This window comes from Hipposideros armiger, unplaced genomic scaffold (genome assembly GCF_001890085.2).
Source record: "Hipposideros armiger isolate ML-2016 unplaced genomic scaffold, ASM189008v1 scaffold_177, whole genome shotgun sequence".
In the NCBI taxonomy this organism is placed as follows: domain Eukaryota; kingdom Metazoa; phylum Chordata; class Mammalia; order Chiroptera; family Hipposideridae; genus Hipposideros; species Hipposideros armiger.
This window is the reverse complement of record NW_017731527.1, coordinates 2,442,644-2,453,362: the sequence shown is the minus strand read 5'-3', so window position 1 is coordinate 2,453,362 and position 10,719 is coordinate 2,442,644.

The following is a 10,719-nucleotide window of genomic DNA, read 5'->3' as shown; positions in this document are numbered from 1 at the left end:
CCAGTGAAGCAACGTCCTCCACAACTAGACTGAAGAACAAAAGGACAGCAACTTGTCTGTTCCCCTTCCCCCAATTTCCCAGTGCTGTTCCCATCCCCCAATTCCCCAATAGAAATCTTTAAAAAAAAGTAGACTTCAGAGCAGAGAGAATTCCTTGAGATTGAGATAGAATACAAGTAGATCACAGATCATTCCACATATCAGTCCCAAATGTTTATTTACTTTTTTTCAAATGGGGATACATTCATAGAAAGAGATCTTCCAAGGAGCTTCATGAGGCTAAGAGAAATCAGTTTTCTTTAATCCCTGAGAGGGGCCTGTTTTCACCTCTGTCATTCATCACTTGCATAAACTGGTAGAAATTATTTAATATCCATATGCCTGTCTATAAACAAAATAGTAATAATTCTATCACATGGTGAAGTTATGAGGATTCATTGAGTTAATACATATAGAAACTTAGAACCATGTTTAGCACATAGTAAATACTCAATAAGTGTTACATATTATCATTGTTACTATCAGCATTACTAAAAGTTAGACAGGTTTGAAGATTTTACCTTGACTCAAGAAAATCTGAGAAGTTAAGAATGCGTCTGAGGTTGCTATTTGGCATGAATATTATACATAACATATAACTGTAGAAAACATTGTCATCAAAAGTCTCCTTTCGGCTAAACATTGTGAAGAAATGATTTATGTATCCTGGGTAAAATACAACCATTCCAAAAAATCTAGACACGTTCACTGTTCACTCCAAATAGAATCTGCTGGTTTTGCAGACATAAAATAATTCCCAGGTTTTTATAAATAGGACTTGTTTAGAATTTATATAAGTAACTTCAGGACCCACAAGAGTTCATGACAAATGTCGGTAAACAAATGCTTTAGATTCTAGTTAGTGAATAAATTCTTGTTAGGACATATTCTTGAAGTACAAATGAAATTTAGGTCACATCTTTTTAAAAATTTGAGCATTCCTTATGTAAGTGCAAGTTAAATTAACATCATTTTCATGTTTAGTAGCCTCCTTCTTTTCTAAAGGAGTATGATCTGATGTCTACCATCAACCTAAGTGACTAGTTTAAGTGTCTAAGTATGAGATTGACAAGCTTTTTACAGATGGTCAGTTATAAATATTTTAGGATTTGTGGGCTAAATGATTTCTGTGGGAAATACTTAATTCTGCCTGTGTAACATGAAAGCAGTCATAAACAATATATAAACAAATTAGCATGATGAGATTTCAATAAAACTTTATTTACCAAAACAGGTGGTGGGACAAATTTATTTCCAAATCTGTGAAGGGGACTTAACCCTCTATCGGGCACAACTGATCACACAGATTCATTGCGCACACATTTTCAAATATCTAACAGTTAACTTAAATATCATGACTCATCGCTTCCGTATCTTCCCCCTCTATCATAACCTATCACCAGTCGAGTTTGTGACTTAGTACAGTAAAGATGTATTTCATAGCAGCATCTTTAATCTCACAGATTTGTTGCACCTATTTGAGATATTTTTTATATTTGCTCAACAGATATTTTTTTGTATAGTACTACTCTTTCAGACATTTCAGAAAGAGATTGTAAGTATAGTTTTGTTATTGAAACTTAGTAATTAGGTATTTTATTTTCTAATTAATCTGACAGATTAATTGCGCCTGTTTAGAGTAATATTTTTCCTTTGTAGATTTTACCTTTTAAAATGGCTCAACCTCAAAGATTTTATAATCCAGATGACCTGAAAGATGCTGAGATACTGCTACAGATATTGATGGAGTCTGATAATGATGAAAATGAACTTGAATTTGAAGACAAAAGTGACACAGATGGTGAAGATCAAGTTGAAGAATGAGACTAAAATTCTGACACTAAGCAAGAAAGTTCTCCTTCAGAAAGTGATAAGAAAGTAGCAATGAAGAAATAGATGAATATTTTACTGGGAAAGATAAATATAAGTGGCACTAATGCACAAGTGCTATAGCTAGAGAATGAAAATGAAGTTTAAAAAAGATGTTTACTTTTGAAATAGTTGAGTAGGGAATTGGTAGCCGAACATATGAACCAAAGAGTCACAAAAAATAAGAGAATTCCTTCACTTCTCCAACAAAAATTGCAGAACTTTACTCCACCTGCTTTCAAAGTTCAAGCAGAAGAACCTGAGGTCACCACTTCATCAAACAAAAGGAAACGGTGTGCACCTTGCATAGGAAACAAAAGACAAAGGTATTCCAAATACTTCTGTAAACTTTGCAAACAATTTTTGTGCTTAGAACATGCGACAATGATTTGTGAACATTGTTTCAACTTGAAATTCCATAGCAATGAAGCTGATGAAGAGCAATCAGATTAGTTTTTGTTATGTTATTAAATGACAAATTTTGTTTTAGTTTTGTTTTGAATTTCTGTTGATTTTTATATTGAATTTATGTAATAAACATATATTGTTTTTACTTTGTGGCAAATTAAATTTTCAATCTGAATAAATAATAAGCATGCTTACACATTATTTTCATTCATTTTCAATTTAAATAAATAAATGTCATACATGCTTCTAGTAGATGCATTGCACCCAAACTCTTAACTTTTGCATTGCGCCCAATGAAGAGTTAAAGTTGAATTTTTTATAGCAGAACCTAGAGACTTTATCAAAGGTGAGCATTTTAGCCAGCAAGTTGTTCTGATTATTAGCCATAGCTTGGAAAAATAAAATTTTATTAAGCATGAATAAAATGATGCCATTATCTCTGTCATTACTCTGAAGAGAATGTCTTTGTTTCAATTATGTTTAGTTTGAAATCTTCATGTGGCTCTCTGATATGTATAGAACTGACATATTTCTGATTTTTTAATACATGCAATCTTGTGACAAAAGAAATATGCATTTTTCAAAACTGTAATAAATTGTTTTTCTCTCACTTGTATAGTTGTATAAAAGCAATGTAGAGGGGCGTCTTGTCAAGATGGCAGAGTAGGTAAACACTCTGCTCACCTCTTACAACCACAGCAAAATTATAACTAAACTACAGAACAACCATCACTGAGAATCCCCTGAAGTCTAGCTGAACAGAAGTCCTATAACTAAGCATACACAGCAGAAGCCACATCAAGACGAGCAGGAGGGGCAGAGATGCAGAACAGACTGGTCCCACATGGATGTTTGGCAGTTGAAAATTAGGAGGGATATCTTGACTGCAGAGGTCCCCCCTGAGGAACAAGGGGTTCCAGACACACCAGTGTCCCCAGCCCAGAGTTGCAGCACTGGGAAGACAAATCTCCATAACTCTGCTGTGAAAACTAGCAGATAATATGGCTGAGTGAGACAAAGGGAGGCTGCAGTCCCAGGTATTTCACTTAAAGTGTCCATGCATTAACTTATTTGCTGATGGACTCACCTGATCTGAGCTCCTGCATTGGGGCAGCAGCTTGACAAGTGCTAGGGACATATGGGGAGAAACTGAATTGTCTGGCTTCAGGGTGAGTGCTGGAAGGCAGCTTCCTCCCAGACAGACTTATTGGTAGAAGCCCCTATTCATTAGTTGAGCTTTCCTCCCAGCTTGAATGTGAAGGTGGGTCCCATATCTGAGTCCCCGTCAACCTGGCTAACACTGTTCACCCTGCCATGGTGATTCTCTGAGATCCCACCCCATGCAACTTGCACACCCACCCAAGAGACTTTCAGTGGCTATTCCATACAAACTGCATGTCTTGGCTCATGCTGTAGAATTTCCTAAAATCTCTCAAAAATTCACAAAACACAAACAAACAGCATCTGGCCTTGGCATACCCCATACCTCTTGCTAAAGAGCCCCAATCCAGGCACTGGCAGCAGCTGGCTTCAGTTGACAGCTTAGCCTCTCCCAGGTACCTCTAATCCCAGCATAAGTGGCAGTCATCTGCAGAACACTTTGTAGCTTACAACAAGTGGCCTCGGGCAGGGCACAGGCAGTGACTCATCTTGGTCTGAAACAGAGACCCTCCTAAGAAGGTACAGAACCAACACATCTAGTGACTAGCTTCAGACCTCACCAGAGCACCACCCAACCACCTCCATGGGTGACACACTCAAAGAGCAGACTGAGTCGGCAGGCACCAGAACCCCACTAAAGTGAATACTGCTCCACTGGGTCAGTCTCTACACAATAGCTCTTCCACTGTAGGCACAGCCAGTCCTCAATTTGGAAGAAAAGTCAGCAGAAAACACTCAGTCAGAACAGGAAAAAGAAAAAAAAGCAAAAAAAAAAAAAGAATAGTTTAAAGGGCCTTGGGACAATATCAAGCATACCAACACTCACATCACAAGGGTAACAGAAGAGGGGAAAGGAGAGAAAGGAATTGAAAACCTATTTGAAGAAAAAATGATGGAAACCTTCCCTAACCTGGCAAAGGAACTAGACATACAAGGAAGTGCAGAGTCCCAAACAAGATTAACCCCAAGAGGCCCACACAAAGACATATCATAATTAAAATGCCAAAGCTTAAAGGAAAAGAGAGAATCTTAAAAGCAGCAAGAGAAAAGCAGTTAGTTACTTACAAGGGAGCTCCCTTAAGATTGTCCTCTGATTTCTCAATGGAATCAAAATATTCAAGGTGATGAAAAACAAGGACTTACAACAAAGATTACTCTACTCAGCAAAGCTATCACTTAAAATGGAAGAAGGACACAGAAAGAGCTTCTCAGAAAAGAAAAAGCTAAAAGAGTTCATCACCACCAAAAACAGTATTAAACAAAGGTTAAAGTGACTTCTTTTAAAAGAAGAAGAAAAGATCAACATGAATATAAAATGACAATAACTACATACCGTAATGTTCTTAATTGACAGAAATTGCCGTATACCAGAAGCAATGTATGACACAGAGCATTATCATGATGGAGGATGATTTACAGCACACTTTAAAACACACCTTCTCTCACCGTAGCTCACACCTGACTGATAGCACTGAAGAAGTAGAAGCTTGTCACACACTGTTACTAAGGTTTGATGTGCTGCTTCCCATATTGAAGATCCCTGCCTTTCTGTTGGATGTCACTCGGCAGCAGCATTCACCGTATTTTGTGACCACACTGGAAAGGCTCCGTGTCACACATAGCTTCTGGTACTGCAATTTCTGTCAAATAAAAACATTACGGTATGTCCTTATTGACCTTATTCACTGAATGAATCTGGCACCATGCTACTTCTGGCTCTACCCTAAAGTCAAAATGGCCATGAAAGGCAAATGTTTTGAATTGACTCAGGACATTGAGGCAGCACAACAGCACAACTAAAGACACTCACAAATTAGAACTTCTAGAACTGGTTCAGAAAGTGGTATGAATGATGGGGTGAGTGTTTTCAAAGCAAGGGAGAGTATTTTGAGGGATATTAATGACAATGTGTCTTTACTGTAATATATATTTTTTAATTTAAACATTTACCATGTTTTGTGACCACACCTCGTATAAAGAACTCTGAGCTCAACATTAAGAAAAGCAAACAATTCACCAGTAAATGGCTAAATACACAGATAGATATGTCACTGAAGAGTATACACAGATAGCAAGTAAGACATTTTTTAAAAGTGTGCCACATCATTAGCCATTAGGGAAATACAAATTAAAACAATATATGCCTACATACCTATCATAATGGCTAAAATACAAAGAGATAGGGATAACACAAAATGTTGGTGAGATTGTGTGGTAAATGTTTTTGTAAAAGGATAACTGTTTTCCACTCTGAACAAGAATTTGAAAGCTTCTTGTCAAATGAAACATATAGTTACTATAAGACCCAACAATTGTACTTTTGGACATTTATTCCAGAGAAATAAAGACATGGTCACAAAAAACTTATGTTCCTCTGTACATGGCTCTTCAGAGCAGCTTTCTTTGTTGCAGTCAAAAACTGGAAACAACCCAAATATTTTTCAGTGGGTGAATGTTTGGTTAAATTGTGATATATTATACCATGGGATATGACTTAGCAATAAAAAGAAGGAAATATTGGTACATGCTACAACTTGGATGACTCTCCAGGGAATTATACTGCCTGGAAAACGCCAATACTAAAAGATTACATAATAAATTATTCCACTTATATAACATTCTTGAAATGAAAAAATTACATAAATGAAGAACAGATTAATAGTTGTCAGGGGTTAGAGTTGGGGTTCGTGGGTGGAAGGTAGCACAGGGCAAAACAAGTTATCAGTGCTGTAATGGAATTGTTCTATATCTTGAATGTGTTGGAGGATTCACTAATAAGTACACGTGAAAATTTTCATATCCCAAAATACATGTACACACAGAGATAAGTACATGTAAAACTGGGGAAGTCTAAATAAGATAATGGATTGTAGCAATGTCGGTTTCTTGGATGGGATACTGTACTGCAGTTTGAGAGATGGTATCATTCTGTGAAACTGGATGAAGGGTACATAGTACCTGTCTATATTATTTCTGACAACTGCATGTGAATGCACAATTATCTAAAAAAAGGCGATAAAAAACTGTGTGTATATTTGTGTGTGTGTGTGTGTGTTCTATTTTCTTTATTTCAATATTAATTTTCCAATTTTAAGATATCTGAAATGAGGATTTTTTTTACCAATGACTATATGTCATTATTTGCAGGTTTCCTTTTTTAATCGCACATAAATTAAAGATGTATTTACTGTTCATGGCATATTTGATTCAATTAAATACAATAATATTCTTTTAGCATATAATTTTATAACCATATATGTTCAACATTAAGTAGAAACATACAAACACTCATTAAGCACCAGGGAGTCCAAATACATATTTGTAAATCCAGATTCTCAATTAAAATTTTAAATTATTAATATATTTCTGAAAGATAGTCATAGCAGATCTATTGACTTTAAAGTAGATTAGACAATTAATAACATGAGTTTTCTCAATGCATTTCAATAAATTATATTAATACATTTTTGCATAACCTCAAGGAAGACCATAGAAGCACTTACTTAATAAAAAACCCCTTTCCCATGTCAGGTAGCCTTTCTAGCCTTGAAGCTGATGAGAAATAATGATTGAGCATTAGAACTCCTGAGGATCTTATCTATAAAGCCAGTGCCTCAGTTTTCAAAAGGTCATTGTTGTTTTTAGCCTGTATTCCTAATCTCCATCAAAATGCCTTTTGAAAGAATGAAAACAGAAATGTCTCAGTGCAATTGGAATATTGAATATAAATCTCCAAATTATAGTGCTCATTTCAGAACTTTCACTCCCAAAGCTTCAGAATGCCTTCTACAAAAGGACCATGCATTGCATAAAGATTTTCTCATTAAGAGAAAGTAGATATTATTTTACTATTAATCTTATCACTATTTTTGTTAACAGAGTTGTGCAGGAGAAATTACAATTCCTTTAAGTTTCAAAGTGAGAATCTAATCATCTAGAGATAACTTTTTATACAATCCTTTATATTGGTCTGAGAAAAAAATGGACAATATATTTCTACAACAATGCTTAGCTATGTGAATTAAGGTTTGACTAGATTAGAGACCAGCTTCTAAGGTAAGTTAAAGTTCATGGCAAATGACGGCCTTTTAAGAATTTAATCAGTCATCCACCTACTGCTTCCTCTGGCTCTTATTTTGGTACCACAGGTGTTTTATTTAGAAAGAAACTATAGTAATAAGTTTCTATATGCCATTCTAATTCAAATTGAGACCATATTTTCTAGCAAATGATCTTTGTATTGAAAAGGGTGTGCATGAATAAAGTAGTTTATTTTTCTATCATGACATATGACATTTAATTTTATTTTAAAGTATATCTCTGAAATTATATATGAATTCAATAAAGTGATTTTTTTTGTATCCCCATTTTTACAGGTTGCAGATGGTATGCATGCCAAGGATTTTTGAGAAAATATGAAGGAAATAACATTTTGATGAGGTAAGTTTTTATTATTGTATTCAGTCTTTTAGATATAAGATATTCTAAATAAAAGTAAATAGGAATACTTAAGACATAGTTCTAAATATTTCCCCCTTTTTTCTGAGTACAGATTATATACTGTATTTCTGATTGTGTGAGTTTCAAAACACTTATTCTAACTACCACAATGTATTATTTAAGCCTCTTGCATTCCCTCACTCCAAAAGAGCCATGTCTTTGTCCTCACTGAAATATTTGGTCTCCTGCTTCTCCCAATTTTGCTTACTCCTGATTTTGTATTATTCCATTCTGATTTTTTTTAAAGTCTTATTTAATGCGGACCCCACCATCAATCACGTCAACCATGCGTTTTCTGTGCCTAAAAGTTTCTATTATAACCACCTTGGAAATAAACCCCTTCCACTCACCATGGTCTAAGACTAATTTTATAGTTGACCAAAGTGAACCTTGAAGGATAGGGCTTCTACACATGGAACATTGACTTACTAAGGGTAAGGGACGTAAAGAAAACATTAACACTGTGCTTCCCATTGTCTGGAAACTTACAGAGGAATATGTGAAAAGAGCAAAGAAGTAGGAAAGAACTACTTCTGTCACTAACAGCAGACTAAATCCACAGTGAAAGTTGAGGATAAGTTTTCCTCCAGACTGTGCAAGTTATCTAGAGGAGCTGGGTCTCCTTATCTAGTGAAGAAAGATGAGGTAGATTTTTATTATGATATTCAGTCTAGAGAAAACAATATTTTTTCCAATAAATTGTGGGTGTGAATATTGGTATATAAAACAAAAGTAGAACTTCAGAGTTGTACGACTGTAAGAGCCAACAGCATGGGTTAAGAGATAAAAAACCTTTAGGATTCCAAATATTGACAGAGAAGCAGACTGAAAATGCTACTCAGTTCCTAAGGACAGTGTATTTCTCAATGTTCTTTGTGCACATGGCCAAGGAAAGTCTTTGCGATGGTCTGAATGTTTCTATCCACCCCTCACCAGGATTCATATGTTGAAACTCATACGTGAATTCATATGTGATGATATTGATAGATGGGGCCTTTGGAAGATGTTTCAGTAATGAGGGCAGTGCTCTCATGAATAAAATTAGTGCTTTTATAAAGGAAGCTCCAGAGAGATCTCTATCCTTTCCACCCTATTAAGACTCAGTGGGAAGGGACTGGCTATGAACATGAAAGGGGCCCTCACTATAAGGCGATTAAAATGGCACTTGGACCTCAGACTTCCCAGCCTCCAGAACTGTGAGCAGTAAATGTCTGTTGTTTATAAGCTACCCAGTCTGTGGTATATTATAGCACCCCGAAAGGAATAAGATATTCCTCACAGAAGGGGGTTCCAAAAACTGTGGAGAAACTATTCCCAAGGGATAGAACTGAGGCCTAATCCAGGAAAATACCCCTACCATCAGGGTAGGGGCCTTCACAATACTTGACCAGGTAATTTCAGAACTGGCGTGACCAGCAACTACTGTCTGCCTCCCATCTTTACACACTACACACCTGAGGGTATATTGCAGTTATTACGTACCTGTGTCCCATTGTGTGTTGTGTAAGAGAAAGATAACTTTTTATTCATTTATCTTTTAAACTCTTTGGTGCACTGTTAACTGATGGAAGAGAAGCCACATTTAATGTGATAATGGAGATTATCATGAGACCCGGGACTTGGAGTCTAATGCATTGACTGGATGAAATTTTGAAGTGCTATCCTTAGGAGAATGAGTGAATTTTCAGAAAGGAAATAAATATTTCTGTAAGAGAGAAAGGATTACCACAGTTTCTATTTATTCTTCCTCCCTGTAAGAGGATTAAATATCTCTGCCAATTGCAATGTATCCAGCAGAGACTTTTTGTGGGAAGAGTACATTTTCCCACCCCATAGATTTTGGGCTTAGCCATCTGACTTCCTTTGTCCATGGCATACAAAATAACTTTTTGTGTGCCAAATCCAAGTCTATCATTGCAAACATCTCATTTGAGAAAAATTCAAACTACTCATTAAAATTAAATTAGTTCAGTCTGCTTTTTATTTAAAGTCTTCAAGCTTCAATTTAAGGTACATTCTGGAAATAAATTTTTAGTCTATATGGTAATTTCTTAGGAGAATTTAAAGTTCCTTTTGGTAAGTGGCCTAATAGAGCATAACAAACTTACTATCTTTTTTATTTATTTTTTATTTTTTTTCATGTGCTTAATCCTAGGCTGCTAATAATATCTGAAAACAGCAAAATATGCCAATTGGCTGTACTACAAACTATTGCCATCTAACATAAATGTAACATATAATAGTGCTTGGTAATCTTTAATTTTTATTGATTTGGTATTGTAGTGCTTATCAAATTGTACACTGCAGAATGCTATTACCATGTGATATTCCAGGAACAAAGAAATCCATGATCTAATATATGAAAAAATCGTTACATGATATAGCCATCTTTGTGAACACATACAGCACATGACCATGTATTTCAAACACAGAAAAATCCAGAGAATAGAATGATGAACAACCATATACCACAGAGCTCTATTGTATCCAAGTGTTTTCCCCACTTCATTTTATTTTACAGATAAAACAATATGGATATAATCAAACAATATAGATATAACCAAACAATATAGATATATCCAAAGCCTCTCTGCATAGCCCTCTTGAAAAAGGGAATGTTACTGTTCCTATTTTACTGACATTATAACAAGCTGAGGAGTGATCTTACCCAAGGACACAAAGCTAGTAAAGAACTTAAGCGAAGCCTACACTGGTGAAAGCTCACAATCCAGCTTTCCTTCC